General features: G+C 50.6%; 1 protein-coding gene across 2 annotated transcripts in view; it reads right to left on the bottom strand.

Moving 5' to 3' along the window:
* LOC136568538 (hsp90 co-chaperone Cdc37-like 1) overlaps positions 1-16328 on the bottom strand; it is a 92968-nt gene that overhangs the window by 38926 nt on the left and 37714 nt on the right. The window lies entirely within an intron of this gene.

Genomic DNA, 16328 nt, shown 5'->3' with positions numbered 1-16328 from the left:
CAAGGCAATCAGGGATGATAGCAATGCCACTGTGATAACATATTTGAGGGGGAAAAAAGTGATTGCACAGAAGTAATTGCAGCCAGAGGAAAGAGGAGTGAGAATATGTGAGAGGAACAACTCTGCAGACACCAAGGTCAGTGCAGAAGGAAGGGGCAGGAGGTGCTCCAGGCATCCTGGTAGGAGCAGGTTTCCTGATAGGACTTTTGACTCTGTGGGGGTCCCAGGCTGGAGCAGGCTATTCTTGGAGGACTGTACCCCATGCAAAGGGACCCACGTTGGAGCAATTTGTGGGAAGAACTATAGCCTATGGGAAGGACTCACATTGGAGAAGTTCACGGAGGACTGTCTCCTGGGGGAGGGACTCCACAGGGAAGCAGAGGAAGGACTCCTCTTCCTGAAGAAGAAGCAGTGGCAGAAACAACATGTTGAACTGACTGTAACCTCCAGTCCCCATCTCCCTGCACTGCTGGGAGGAAGGAGTTATAGAATCAGGAATAAAGTTAAGCCCATGAAGGAAGGAGAGGTAGGGAGAAGGTGTTTTTAAGATTTCTTTTACTTCTCATTACCCTGCTCTTATATTGGTTATATTGGTTGGTAATAAATGTAATTAATTTCCCCAGGTTTAGTCTGTTTTGCCCATGATGGTAATTGGTGATTGACCCCTCCCTGTCCTTATCTCAGCTCATGACCCTTTTGTTATATTTTCTCTCCCCTGTCCACTTGAGGAAGGGAGTGATAAAGTGGCTTTGGTGGGCACCTGGCATCCAGCTGGGGTCAAACCACCTCAGATACCCTAGATTGTTTAGCAGCAATAAAGTGTAGTCATCCATAAAAAAACTGGAGGAGAGACATGTCTAGTTCTACTGGAAGGGAGCCTCAATTTTTAAATATACAGGATTGGTACCCTCTACTACTGCCACCGGCCCTACTGCCCCTGTCATTCTCAGAACTGACTTTCTAAACTACTGCAGATGGACAGATGGGACAGAAAAGCTTTGTCTAATTTGAATAGGAAGAAGTGTGATTTGCACAGGACAGAACCAATTACAGCATTCTCTACCGATCCCTGTCATGTTCTACTATAAGGGAATAGTGGGGGAGTGTTTTTAACAGATTTCTTGGACAAAATCAAGCACAAACAAGGCAAATTACATCTGAGAACCATTTATTGATAAGGAAAGGTATGGTCCCGACTGCAGAGGGACAGAAAATTAAACAGAGGGGGAAAAGAGAGACAGAAAACCAGAAAGACAGGGTCAGAACGTTACCATCAGAACCCCAGGATGCTCCGTCAGCATCTGATGGGCAGGTAGCATGTGTGCGCTCCCTGCTGGGGGAGACTGTATAGCTCTCGTGAGAGCATGGCTTCGATGGTCGGCAGACAGTGTCTCTCCTGTGCTGATGGGCGGTTGAATGCCTGGTGAGTCTGCACTCAGGTGGAGCAGAGGGCAGGACAAGCTGCAGGTTTGCGGCGGCAATCAGAACCATGGACAGTGTCGCGGCAGGATCGCGGTGAGATCGCAATGAGCAGGCAGTTGCAGGGAAGCAGCGGGAGTCTGCTGCAGGTGGCAACGGGCGGCTGTTGCGGGGAAGTGGCAAAGCAGGGTAGACAGAACAGGTGCAGACAGGGGAGACAGGCAGGGAAGAAGCAGGACCGCAGAGAGAAAGCAAGCAGGGGGCCGAATGAGCTGAACCTCCAGATGAGCGCCCCTCTAAGAAACCGAGACAGTGGGGTCCAGTTATGGTGCAGTTAACAACTTTTATGTACTAAGGCCCTTCCCATAATCTGATCCTTTGCGGATGACCATTGGCTAGTCAGGGAAATTTTTCCTGGGCAGCAGGGATTTCCCTGCCTGCAGGGGGAGGCACTTTCAACCCAGTGGTGGAAGTTTTCTCACCCCTGATTGGCTGTCAGGCGAAGTCTCCCCCTGTGGATGTGACAGCCTGGTCAGAGAGCAAGAAAACTAGATAAGTTTTCCCAGAATCGGCCTGAGAGACTTTAGGGAGTTGAAGATAAACAATGAAAGCTTATTACCATAAACAGTCTGCAGGTGGTGTTTTCCTACACTCTGTTTTCTTGTTTTTCTCAAAGATTGTTTATAAGCAGGGCGTCTTGTTAATTAGCCAATCAGGTGAAATGTATTAACTGAATGGCCAATCAAATCTACCTGGATTGGAACAGCTTATAAAAAGGAGCAGTTCCAAATACACAGCGTGCGTTAGGCCAATCAGCCTTCTGATGAGTCTGTGTCATTTCTTACTCAATAGCAACATCTGGTGACTACGCTGTGTGTTGCATCGGTCAGCCCTTTGTGGATCGCAGGAGGGATGAAGGGACGTCTCGGACCCCCACTGGAACTCCGTCAGGACCCCGTGGCGCCCGTGCAGCCCGTCCGTGTCTGGACTTCCTCTGTTCCCCCGGAGAGGTAACGGCCTTTCCCTGTGTCCTCCTGGAAAGGACTGGGATTGCGGTTTTGCCCTGATAGCTTAAAAGCTTGGGCGGGAACGAATTCCCCAGCAAAGCGGACAGTCAGTACCTCTTGCTGGAGGTTGGGAGTCAGTGTTTTCACGGTGGGGAGTCACCTCTCTAGGGAAGAACATGCAATTGTTTCTGTGTGGAAGGACATGATTTCCTTTATTGGAGTCTCTGTGTCAGATGATTCACTCTGCACTCTACTTGCCTGGGCCAAATCTTATGACTTGCCAGTAGATATAGACACCGCTTTTAGTCCGCAGTTGTGGGGAGGCATTGGGCTACCGGCTCTTGGAAGAAGATACTAATGGGGATTCCACTGTGCCTCAACTCATACCTGTATGGGGACTCCTGTCCTGTGTCTTCCAAGGCCACACCTAGAGGGAAAGCGAATGGAAATGGGGGCCTCAGATGGCAACGATGTTGCCTCTGGGGGCGCTGACACCCCGGGGGGAGGATCGGCAGGCTGGGTGGCTGCCGGCTTTTCTCTGGGTCCCTGCGGACCAGCGGGAGATGTGGGGATCCCCCGCAGAACCTATCTCTCGCCTAGAGATTATGTTCTGCTGAAATATCCTCATCCCTATGATTCTGTGAGACCAACATATCCTCCTCCTGCAAAACTGGCACCGCCGAGAGCGATAGCCACGTTCCAGCTGCACCCAGGAGACGGCCCCTCCCCGTTTATGCTGCTTTCAGCCCCTCCACCGCCACTGGTGGTGCCAGAGCTGTCGCTGCCGTGCCCAGCGGATTGGCTTTCCCCTGCCCCACAAAGAGTGGCTGGCAAGCCGCTGCGAAAGCTGGCCCCACTCCAGCTACTGGTGATGCCTGCCTCTGCTCCCCAGAAGGCAGCAGACATGTCTGTGTTTGGTCCAGTCTCGCCCCACCCAGCAGGATGGCCTTGCGCTGTCCCACAAGCTGCTTGGCCCTGCCTGCCGGCCCTGCCTTACCCCCCCTGCAAGCCGGGGACCGACTCTTTCATGGCCGGCAGGAGCTGCTTCTTCCAACTCAGATTCCCCCCCCCACCCCCTGCACCATGGGTAAGGGCAGAACCACCTCCATCGTCGTCAGTCGCCACAGCCGGACCAGTCGCTTCATCATCTCCCTTGTCATCAGCCATGGAGCCTGCATAGATGTACTGGCTGCACCCATCATCAGCACCTGCCGGTGAGCATTTGTTCCAGCCAACGTCACACCCCCTGCCGGCTTTCCCCCCCTTTTCCATGGCACCTGCACAGACGACAGCAGCATCTCTCCAATCGCTAAATCACACAACAGGAGCTGTGCTCCCTTTTGTGCCCCCCCCCCTTTAGTTGTGGAACAACTGCCTCCTCCTACTTCCTGCATGGCGGCTGACTTGGTTGACTTAATGTCTTTTGCAGCTTTGCCATTGCAGGCTGCACAGGTGGCAGCCACACCTGCAGCCCCCATGGCAGTGCCAGCAGTGTCGCTGCCCATGGCCACACCTCCAGCTGCGCTATCCACAGCTAGGCCCCTGGCTGCGGCACCACCGGCAGCCAGCCCCCCCACAGCAGGGCTTGTAACCAGCCCCTCGGCTTCGCAGTCTGCAGTTGGTCCTTCAACTTCAGAGCCTCCGGCCGACCCACCACCTCCTGCTGCCCACAGGCTGTCCTCCCCATCCCTGGATGGGGACAGCGACAGCGATGAATGCCAACAGCCAGCCCCCTGGCAGGGGCGTGCACTGGTGGCAGAACGCTGGCACCAACAGGTGGTGTCATTGTCCCTGAGTAATCTCTGGACTTTGACCCCCTGTCGGGTGACTGTGCGCCCCAAGAACCCTCGCCATTTTTGGGAAGCAGTTAAGATGCGAGCTTTAGAGACTGGGGATTGCAACCTGTTAGAAAGGGTGGGAATGCCATGCTGTGAAGCTGACACCACACCAGATCTGGGGGAAGGGGCCACAGATGTCAGTCAAACAATTAATCCAGCATCTGTGGTGGAGACACAGGTGGTTCAGGAAGACAGTGTTCCACCACAAAGAGTGATTCAAGCTTTTCCCGTGTATAAAGCTGTCCCAAATACAGGACAAGCTGACAGGCATGATGCGATTGCCCGGCGGGTGGTTCAAGATTTGCAAGATAAGGTGGCAAAATATGGCCTTGGCTCTTCACAAGTTATGCAAGTTCTCAGAGTGCTAATCACAGACCTGATTGCTCCATTTGATATTAAACATATAGCTCAAATATTGTTCCAGCCTGTGCAATTTAGGGTTTTTCTGGACAACTGGAGGCAAGTTGCTGAAAGGATTGCAGCAGACAACAGGCAATTGCCTCAGGGAGATCCTAGGTTTTACGTGGGAATGGATGTTCTTCTCGGAGAACAGGCCTTTTCCAATCCTGGTCTTCAGGCTACCAGGGACCCTGCCATTCTTCAGCAGAGTCAAAGGGTAGGATTTAATGCATTCCTAAGAACTATAGAAATGGCCTCTCCCAAGCCATGATATGAGACAATAGCTCAAGGAGCAGATGAACCGTTTCTGCCATTTGTTGAGAAAATTGCAGCAGTCCTGGAGAAACAGGTAGAGGATGATATCTTGAGGCAGGTTTTATGCAAGCAGTTAGCTTGGGACAACGCAAAAAGTGAGTGCTGGAAGATCATAGATGATCTTCCAGGCGACCCGATGACATGACATGGCACATGCATGTGCCAAACTAGGTTCTGTAGATCACAAAGTGTCTGCTCTGACAGTTGCTTTGCATCCAGGCCAGAAATCCTCAGGGGGTGGACAACAGAAAAAAGGCAAAAATAAGGGCAAGAAGAAGCAGGGAACACACAAGCAAACGGGACCAAATACCAATTTCCTGTGCTCTAAGTGCCTAAGGGCAGGCAGATCATTATGCAAACCAATGCAAGTCTAAATATCATGCCAATGGCCAGCCTTTGGCAGGCCTGGGAAACGGGAGGATGAGCGCACAGGGGAACTGCGCTCTGACACAAGTGATTCCTCAGGGCATGGCACCGGCACAGGCCTGCTCAGTCAGTTTGGGGGCAGCACCCACAGCTCCGCCAGGGTGGATGTACATACCGCATCTGCAGTCATCTTAGAATCCTGTCATGAACGTAAGGTTCCTTTGGACGTGTTCGGACCTTTGGGACAAGGACTGAGTGCACTGCTTGTGGGAAGATCTAGTGTCACCCACCAAGGAATCTTTGTTCACCCAGGTGTTATTGACTCTGGCTTTTTGGGTCAAATTTGTGCCAGAGTTTCCATGCCCATCCCCCCTTCACTATTACGGCAGGGACACAGATTGCTCAACTTGTGCCTTTTCAGTCATGTGTCCCCAGGACTGGCCAGCGGATTTGTGGGAATGGTGGCTTTGAATCCACGGAACTGCCACAAGTCTTCTGGTCTGCAGATATTTCTGCTCAGCAACCCCAGATGATGTGTACCCTGACTCTAACAGGTGTCTGCCTGCTGAAGACCTGGCTTCGAGGTTTGATCGACATGGGGGGAATGTGACAGTCATCTCCTTCTCTGTGTGGCCTCCTACGTGGCCTTTGGCTTCTGTAGGGTCGGCCATCCAAGGGTTGGGGGGTGCAGTGCAGACCTTTGTAAGCCAACAGTCTCTGCTGATCAGAAACATGGATGGGCAGACAGCTGCAGTTCGGCCCTATGTCACTCCAGTTCCGATCAGTCTCTGGGGATGGTATGTATTGGCAGCCTGGGGGGTAAAAATTGGGACGGATTTTTAATTGGGGCCACTGCGCTAGAGGGCGGAAAATATACTATGCTGCCTTTATGGTGGCTGGTGGACAAACCAATTTGGGTACTCCAGTGGCCCCTGACAAAAGAAAAATTGGTCACTGTCGCAGACATCTTTCATGAAAAATCCTTTCTTAGGATTTTTCCTTGTGAGAAGCTGCAGTTTCAGTAACCAAAGTAAACAATGGTTATCTGCTGCTGTGGAATGCAACAGGTAGAGCCGTGATTGGTCTCCTGTGGGTGTTTGGATTTCTTGACCACTCATGGCAGAGCTGGCTCTTGCTCTGTCTGAGACACAGATCTTTGTTATTCATTCTTTTCTATTCTTAGCTTAGCTAGCTGCTGAAGAAACCTTTTCCTTTCTATTGCTTTTTAGTATAGTCTTAATGTAACATATATCATAAAATAATAAATCAAGCCTTCTGATCATGGAGTCAACATTCTCATCTCTTCTTCATCCTGAAAACCCTTGTGACCACAGTCACAATTGGTGACCCTCGACTGAGGAGGACAATCATTACTTGCTGAGACCACCAGAGGAGCATTGCTGCACTGGGTAAGCCCTGAATGTGTGGCATTGATAGTTGCTTCACAAGTGACCACAGAAGTGGATTCTAGCCAGGAGCTGAAGAACTGAAGATCCGAATTTGGACAGAGTTCACAGCAAGGCTGACCACAAAGAGAACCTTCTGAAAAGCCTCCAGGAAGATGTTCAGAAAGCTCAGCAGCACCGTGCAGATAGCCAGAAAGTCCTGGACACTGTCACAAGGTACTGTTGGTTTTTCCCCTCCTAAAGATGAGGCCATTCGCAGTTTGTGGCTGCTCATCTGGAGGACTTCTCCCCTAGAGGATGAGGTTCCATTCTCCCCTTCAGAGGAGAAACTTATTGCCCTCTGGCAAAAATGGGGTGAAGAGGACAGAATTCTCCTGTTTTAGACAGATCTCTATGAGTTTTTTCGATGGGCAAAGCTCTTTGGGTTTTTTACGAATGTGCTATATGCCCTCGATTTGTTTGTCTGGGAGTGTATGGGCTCCATTTTCCAATTCTTTTTATACCGGGGGTTCGGATGCCCCTCGATTTATCCAACCTTTTTGAAGCTCTTTCTAGTCTTGAAACGGAGAGCAGCTGTTTTTCCCTGGATTGCTAACTGCAAGGGCAAAGCCCCGTTCCCCCCGATTCCGGGGGAAGACCCTTTGGAGGGGGACGATCTGCTGCTTTCCAGCCCCCCTGAACCACAGTGGGGGGGCGAAGTTTCGCCCGCAGCCGAAGTTTTTTTTACCGCGTGTTCGGAGCATGCTCAGACGGAGCCGTTTTTTCCCCCCTCCCGATGCTCTCAGGGGGGATGGGAGTGGGCGGCGCCGCCCTGCCCAGTGCCGCGAGAGCCGCCCCGGCCGGCGCCGCGAGCACCGCCCTGGCCAGCGCCACGAGCGCCGCCCCAACCCGCCCCGTGGGTGCGGGCGGTTCCCCGCGCGGCCCCTCCCGCGGCCGTCTCTGCCGGGGAGCCTGTGGGCGCTCCGGCCGCGGTTCCGCCGGCTTCCCCGTCTGCATCTGAGACCTCAGAAACACCGCTTCCCGCGGCTGCGCCGATGTTGCAGGGCAACAGCGATCCACCGCTCCCTCCAGCCGTCCCGCCGCTTTCTGCGACTGCGCCTCTGCGGCCGATGTCCGGCGCAGAAGATGCTGCCGACCCCGTGCCACCCCCGCCGCCCCCGCCGCCTCCCCAGGCGGCCCCGCTGCCCGCCCCAGCAGTTCTGCCGCCTGCGGGAACTCCGTCCTCCGTGTCTGCGTCAGAGGCTGCCCTGGAGCCGGCGGCAGCTGCAGCGGCGCCTCCTGCATCCAGCGTGACTTCCTCCCCGAGTTTTTCGGGTTGTCCCGGGGCTGCCCCTACGGGGGGAGCTGGGACAGGGGAAGAGGGCGTCAGCCTGTCCTTCCGTGGAGGAGGCATGGCCCGACAGCTGGCTGTGGGTGCAGCCCGGCTGCCTGTTTTCAAGAACAGCATTTTTGGCGGGTTGGGGGGTGTTTGGTCCGGGGTTTCCCCCTGGGGGATGCGAATCTCTCTGCCGCCCCTTGCGCGCCCCAGCGGCGAGGGGGAGGTGGGTCCCGAAAGTTCTGCCCCTGGTCCCCAGCCCAGAGGGGGTGGCGGTGGTGCCGTGAGGCAGATGGGAGGAACACCTGTTGCATTTGCATTGCAGAGGCAGAGGGCACAGCAGGAAGCGAGCATCGCTTGTCTGCTGTGGGGAAAAGACATCCCCAGACCTGAGATGAAGTTTCTCGGGACAGTTTCTGTCTTCCCATTGCCGGCATGCCTCGGTGATTTTGGGGAAAGGAAGCGTTTGCTCACCCCTTCTGCCATTGTACTGGCAGCAGGGTGCGGGTCTGTGCCAATGCAGAGCCTGCCTCGGGGACTGGGCCTGGGCTGTCTGCCTTGGTTGCTTGGGCCAGGGCCACCTCCCGGCCTCCTGTTGGGTTTGGGGGCTTTGCTTCCCCCTTCTGGTCCTGGGCCACCTTTCTGTGGGCCAGGTCTGGGGTTCCTGATCCTTCCACATGGGCCAGGGCCCCCAAGGGCCTCTCTCTGGCTCCTCTGCTGCTGCTCTTTCCGACAAGACAAAAAAAAAAAAAAAAAAATTAAATTGAATAAAAAAGGGTGAAAGAGCTGGCAGCAGCTCAGAGGCATTGAGGAGCCAGGGATTGGCTTCAGCCCAAGTTGTTCAATAAAGGGCTGTGGCAAGACATTTCAGAAATTTTCTCAAAATTCTTTGAAGACTGTCAATGGACTTTTGATAACTATTGATGGACTTTTTCTGTAGCAAGCCTGTTTCAGGACCAAAAGAAACTTTCAGATATGGCAAAGAGGAACATCTTCAAGCCATGGACTTTTCCTGAAACTCAGCTGCTTGGACTTGAATTTTCTTTGCATTGTTTTTGCATTTTCTTATATTATAGAATTGTTTTAGTAATATGATAGAATTTTATGTTCTACAGGTGAAGAAATTCCCAGTGCATTCCACAGGAGCACTTGAGTGGAGTTTGATTGGCAACAGATAACCTGTCAAGTGTTTGTCTTTTTCTTCGGCATGAGTACAGCAGAGAAAATTACATACACTTTTTCCTTTTAATTTAACTAAACAAAAAAAGGTGACATGTCGCAGACATCTTTCATGAAAAATCCTTTCTTAGGATTTTTCCTTGTGAGAAGCTGCAGTTTCAGTAACCAAAGTAAACAATGGTTATCTGCTGCTGTGGAATGCAACAGGTAGAGCCGTGATTGGTCTCCTGTGGGTGTTTGGATTTCTTGACCACTCATGGCAGAGCTGGCTCTTGCTCTGTCTGAGACACAGATCTTTGTTATTCATTCTTTTCTATTCTTAGCTTAGCTAGCTGCTGAAGAAACCTTTTCCTTTCTATTGCTTTTTAGTATAGTCTTAATGTAACATATATCATAAAATAATAAATCAAGCCTTCTGATCATGGAGTCAACATTCTCATCTCTTCTTCATCCTGAAAACCCTTGTGACCACAGTCACAGGTCACCTTTCGTGAATTGGTTCAGGAAAAACTTCAACAGGGACACATTGAGCCTTCTACTAGTCCCTGGAATACTCCTGTCTTTGTGATAAAGAAAACAGAGAGTAGGAAAACAACACCTGCAGGTTGTTTATAATAATAGGCTATCATTGTTTATCTTCAACTCCCTAAAGTCTCTCAGGCCGATTCTGGGAAAACTTATCTAGTTTTCTCGCTCTCTGACCAGGCTGTCACATCCACACCTCCCCCAGAGACAAAACTTCCCTCCATTTTCTAAAGGGGTCATTGGCTTAGAAATGGTAATGTCACCAGTCTCCACCACCCCCTCAGGCATGTTAGCCACCTTCTACACGTGCCACATGTTAGAGCTCAGACCATGCAGTAATTCTCAACCCAATGTCAGAAAATGGATTTATAGGATAAAATCTGGATTAAATTGAGGCACAAATAAAAATTAAATTGGTTCCTCAAAATCCCAATGTTGTTTCATGTCTGCTTCAGAGTAGGAAGGCTCTACAGAGGGATCTGGACAAGCTGGATCAACGAGCCAAGGCCAATTGTATAAGGTTCAACAATACCAAGTGCCAAGTTCTATACTTGGGTCACAAAAACCCCATGCAGCACTACTGGCTGGGGGAAGACTGGCTAGAAAATATCCCAGTGGAGAAGGACCTGAGGGTGTGTCCTGGTTTGAAAAGGAAGTGAGTTTTTGGGAGTTTGTGGTCAAACCAATCAGTGCTGAGATTTGAATATTGGCACCTGGTGTGGCCACTGAGGACATGGATACGCCTCTGAGAACACAGGGGGTTAAAAGCAGAGAACGCCCAGGGGAACTTTCTCTTGGTTCTGGCCTGTGAAAGAGGTCGGACCTCCCCCGCCCAGCTGCGGGCTGGGTGGGGGAGGGGAAGCCATGCGGCCGGGGTGAGGTAGGCCGGAGCCTTGGACAGAGAAGGGAGGTGAAGGCTCCTGCAGGATGGAAGGGTGGAGGAACACTGAGAGATATCGGGCAGCCCTCCCCCCCCAGGAGAGAGAGAGAGAGACAGAGAGAGAGAGAGAGAGCCTGTGCCTGTGCTTGTGCCACCTTGAAATTTGATATCATGTGCTGGCAGCATGGCCCAGCTGAGAAGGAGAAGGGGGGGCGGTGAGAAGGTGCCCAGCAGGGCAGCGTGGGAGTTCTGGACAGGCAGAGCCTGAGATTTTAACCTTTTTCTTGGATGTTGGAAACCTTACAAATGCTTATCCTCCTGGATCTGAATGAGAAGAGAGATAGAGATGAAATAGGAGGAAATGGGCAAGTGTGATGAAAGTTCATGCAAGTGAAAGATGTCAGAAGAAGTAGAGAAGAATCCTAGGTGGGAGGAGATGATGGAGTGGCCTTTGGCTGGACTTTTCTTGTATAGCCATGGACAGAACCATTTTTTTTTCCTGTGACACAGAGACTGCATTTAGCAGGAGGCAATGGCTTGGAGCCAAGAGAGTGCAGTGATGTTATGTGAAGGAGTGCATGAACAGAGACGACGGGTGAGGAGGGTGGTGGTGCCCTCGGTCTTCAGGGAAGAAGAAGATCTCTGTTCTCGAGACCCCTTGGCCCCAGGGGGTAAATTTGGGGGAGAGAGGTGTCCCAAAAGTGAGAGACTGTTGCTTTTTTGGAACTGGGCAAAGCATCCTAAAAAAGGGGAACCCTAGAAGCAGCTCTGATTCATGTGCAGTAATGAGAGCACTGTACATGAAAGGAAGATTTCACGATGGCAAATGTTCTCCAGGTGGTGCCATGAGTGACATGGAAACACAAGAGGTTTCAACTGTGTTTCCAGGGGAAGCCTATGGTACAAGAGGGACTCCTCTCTTCTTGATGAACTGAGAATTGATTATCTGAAGGGTGGTGATGAACTGAGAGTTGATTATCTGAGGGGTGGTAACTTGATTGAGAATCCAAGGTTTTGTCTCACTGTGCTGTGTTGGAAATTTGGTGGGGGGAGGGGGAATGTTTTTGGAAGGTTTTCATTCTGAGTTCTATGTGTGCGTTTCTTTTACATATTCTAAGTTAATAAAGTTTTTTCCCCTTTATTCCTAAGTTGAAGCCTGCTTTGCTCTATGTCTTGGTCACATCTCACAGCAGACACAAGGGAGAATATATTTTCATGGGGGCACTGGCATTGCGCCAGCATCAAACCATGACAAGGTGCTGGTCAATGCCAGCTGAATGTGAACAAGAGTGTGCCTAGGTGGCCAAGAAGGCCAATGGCATCCTGGTCTGTATCAGAAATAGTGTGGCCAGCAGGACCAAGAATATTAACTGAATTTATTACTAACAAGACTAACAGAGTAGGATAATGAGAAGTAAAATAAGACCTTAACAAACATCTTCCCCCCCTCCCTCCTTCCCAGCTCCCCCCTCCTCCCCTGCAGTGGTGCAGGGAAGCAGGGAATGGGGGTCAGTTCAAAACATGTTGTTTCTCCTGCTGCTCAGGGAGAGTCTTTCCCCTGCTCAAACATGCAGTCCCTCCCACAGGAGACTTCTCCATGAAGTTCTCCAACATTATTCCATTCCACAAGCAACAGATCCCTGTGAAATGCTGCAACATGAGTCCATCCTATGGGCAAAAATCCTCCGCAAACTGCTGCAACGTGGGTCACTCTTCCATGGGGTGCTGTCCTTCAAGGACAGGCTGCTCCAGTGTGGGTCCCCTATAGGGTCACAAGTCCTACCAGGAAACCTGCTCCAGCATAGGCTCCTCTCTCCATAGGTCTGCAGGTCCCTGCCAGCATGGGCCTCCCACAGGTTCATAGCCTCCTCTCAGGCATCCACCTGCTCTGGTGTGGGTCTCCTCCATGGGCTGCGGGTGAATCTCTGCATCCCATGGACCTCCATGGGCTGCAGGGGGACAGCTGCTTCACCATGGTCTTCATCACTTGCTGCAGGGGAATCTTAGCTCCAGCGCCTGGAGCACCTCCTGTCCCTTCCTTCTGCACTGACCTCAGTATCTGCAGAGTTGTTCCTCTCACATATTCTCATTCCATTCTTCTCTGGTCCTATAGAATATTAATCCCGATGTTTCTGGGTGTGTCGTGCCTGGCTTCATCTAGCCCTTGCTGCTGGACCAAAGGCTGCAGCTGTGATGTTTCACCCCAGAGATACCTTTGGCCGGCTGGATGCTGCAGCTAGGTACTTGGAACAAATCCAGGCAAAGTAGGAACTCAGTTTACCTCTGGTGGAAAAGGTTCAGGCGAAAGTGAAGAGAAAAGAGCGGGTTCTATTGTAGAGTCTTTATCCAGAGTTTTATTTCAGCATGGTAGACCTCTGAATGTGGTAACAGCTCACAATTAGAACCCTGCCGCATGCTCTCGTGTCCTTTTTAAGCCCCGGGGACAGGGGGAGGGGAAGGGACAGGTGAGGGCCAACCAGGTGTGAGGAGGGGAAGGCTCAAGGGATATAGACACTTGGACAGGCCAATGAGCCCGGACCTGAGGGGCATCTTTTGAACTTCTGCCAACCACATGACGCCCTTGCTGGAATGTTAAGATTGATGGACAGCTCTTAGTAGGAGGGCAAAAGGGGGAGGGGGAAAGGTTGGCACACCTGGGGGGGTTGGGATAGGTGAAACAGGAAATCACACTGCAACATGGTCCCAATTACAACTGCACAATCCTTTCTTTTTCTTCTTCTAGTTAAATATGTTGTCACAGAGGCATTATCACCATTTCTAATTGTCCCAGCCTTGACCAGCTGTGAGTCCATCTTTGGAGCTGCCAAGGATTGGCTCTATTGGACATGGGGGAAGCTTCTAGCAGCTTCTCACAGAAGCCACCCCTGTAGCCCCCTTGCTACCAAAGCTTGGTCATGCATACCTGATATAATGGGACATGGAAAATTACTGGATGTGACATGAGCAATTGCTGGACATAACAGATAAAAGAGTGTGAGAAGCTGACAAATGTTACAGGTGGTGCCATGAGGGATGGCTGAATTGCACAGGTGGTTAAGGAGGTGTGATGTGAGAAACAGCCAGGCTTCACAAACACCTGATGTAGAGCATTGGGGACCTTTTGGGGAGCAAAAATTTGCAAAGACAACAGTGCCGGAGTAATCATATCAGTAATATCATATAAAGCCAAGAGTGCCTAGGGACCAGTATCAGAAATAAAAAATTTGGGCATGGACATAAACGGGGACCAGTGGGGAAAAAGTAATGAGGGATGGGTTGTTTATTTGGGAAGACACTGGAGTGGAGAAATGGAGGGACAAGAGTAGCAAAAAGGAAGGCAAATAACAGAATATATATAACAGAATATAACAATATAACAGAATATAAATATATAACAGAATATAAATAACAGAAAATAGCTATACAGCTATTGGACTTATGAACATATTGATACCTCCAATAGTGGTGTTAATCTTTGCTCTTACTACGTTGTGATGGATTGACCTTGGCTGGCTGCTAGGTGCCTACTAAGGCACTCTTTTACTCCTCTTCCTCCTCAGCAGGACAGAGGGGGAGAAAATAACATGAAAAATATCACAGGTGGAGATAAGGATAGGGAGATTGCTCACCATTTACTACTATGGACGAAACAGACTCAGAATCAGAATGGTTGAGGTTGGAAGGGATCTCCACAGGTCATCTGGTCCAAAACCCCTGCTCAAGCAGGGCCATCTAAAACCAGTTGCCTAGGACCATGTCCAGATGATTTTTCACTATCTCTAAGAAGGGAGATTCCACAAATCCACTAGGAAACTTGTTCCAGAGCTCAGTCACCCTCAGAGTAAAAGAAGTGTTTCCTGAGGTTCAGATGGAACCTCCTGTGTTGCCGTTTGTGCCCACTGCCTCTAGTCCTATCACTGGGCACCACTAAAAAGAGCCTGGCTCTGTCTTCTTTACACCTTCCTTTCAGGTATTTACATACATTCATAGGATCCCTCCGAAGCCTTCTCTTCCCTAGGCTAAACAGTCCCAGCTCTCTCAGCCTCATTTGTGAGGTGCTCCAGTGCCATAAATATCTTTGTGACCCTTTGCTGGACTCTCTCTAGTCTCTCTTGTACTGAGGAGTCCAGAACTGGACACAGCTGTGACCTCACCAATGCTGAGCAGAGGGGAAGGAACACCTTTTTCAACCTGTTTGGCAATGATTTGTCTAATGCAGCCCAAGATACCATTAGCTTTCTTTGCAGCAAGGGCACATTGCCCGATCATGTTCAATTTGGTGTCCACCTGTGGTCCCCCCAATCAGGCTTGCTCTACGATCTCAGGAGCTCCTGACAATCCTTAACCAAACCATCTGAGTGGTGAAGTGCTCCTTTACTGTACCTGTTGGGCAGTGAAACATCCTTGACCATATCAGGCATGATTAAGGTGGGAACAACACTGACCATAAAAGAAACATCAGCTGCCCAACCAAAGCAGGGAACAAAGGATAATCAGTCATCCTCTGACAGCCTTGGAACATTCTCTACCTGAATCATAGCCCAAGTGGAATGGCACCATTGCTGATGGAGTTTTCGAAACTCCAGTGCCACCATTGCTGGAGTTTTGGGAACAATTTTCAGACGTTTTGGGAACTGTAGGAATTACTGACCCAAGGATGGAAATTTTGGCATTTGGCATTTAAGAGCCATTCAGGAAAGGGAGGTGGAGCTTCCTTTTTTCCTGAGTGACTGATTATAAGAGGCCTCTGGGGAGCGCGGCAACCCGGAGCGTGGCGACCAGGAGCGGGCAAACAGGGGCATGGTACGTCTCTGGGGCATGGTCACAGCAGTTTGTGCAGCAGTTCGCGCAGGCAGGGCAAGCAGGCAGGGTTGCAGGTTTTATTGCTAGTAAGGTATGCTGTGTGTTGTTTGAGGTGTTTCTGTTGGCTGCTTGATTTTGGGCTTTCTGCTAGAATTGGTTTTAACATGGTTGAAAACTATGGTGGGTACAAGTGTATGTGACCAAGTGGAGCCCTCCAAAAAGGATGCGTCTGTACAGACCCATTCCTGCCTGAAGTGTTTGAGCTTATTGGTGGTTTCAGGGTGTTGGGGAGGAGGCCTGCCTACAGCGTGAACAGATGAATGACCTCCGTTTGCTGGTGGCCGAGCTTAGGGAGGAAGTTAAATGATTAAGGAGTATCACAGAAAGTGAAAGGGAAATAGACTGGTGGAGTTCAGCCCTTACATCTTTAAGGGAGGCCCACCAAGAGTCAGTGAACTCATATGCCTCTCACTCTCAGGCAATAGAAGAGCACCTGGTAGATGAAAGGGAGTGGAAATGGGTCCCTGCTCAGGGAGGTAATAATAAAAATTCCTCCCAACCCCCATCCCCAAGCCAGGTGCCACTTCAGAATAGGTATGAGGCCCTGGATCTAGAGAGCCAGCCAGATGATTTAGAAGAAAATGATCTGCCCAGTGAGCCTCCCAGTTATGATTCATCTCTAAGACGAATCACCACCTCTAACATCAAGAAGAAAAGAAGGATAATTGTAGTGGGTGACTCCCTTCTGAGGGGAACAGAGGGCCACATATGTTGACCGGACCCATCCCACAGAGAGGTCTGCTGCCTTCCTGGGGCCTGGGTACGAAATATCACTGAGAGACTTCCTGGGCTAATTCAGCCCTCTGATGATTACCC

This window comes from Molothrus aeneus, chromosome W (assembly GCF_037042795.1).
Source record: "Molothrus aeneus isolate 106 chromosome W, BPBGC_Maene_1.0, whole genome shotgun sequence".
NCBI classification, from domain to species: Eukaryota; Metazoa; Chordata; class Aves; order Passeriformes; family Icteridae; genus Molothrus; species Molothrus aeneus.
Note: the sequence above shows the minus strand (reverse complement) of the source record. Positions and strands in the feature narration are given on the sequence as shown.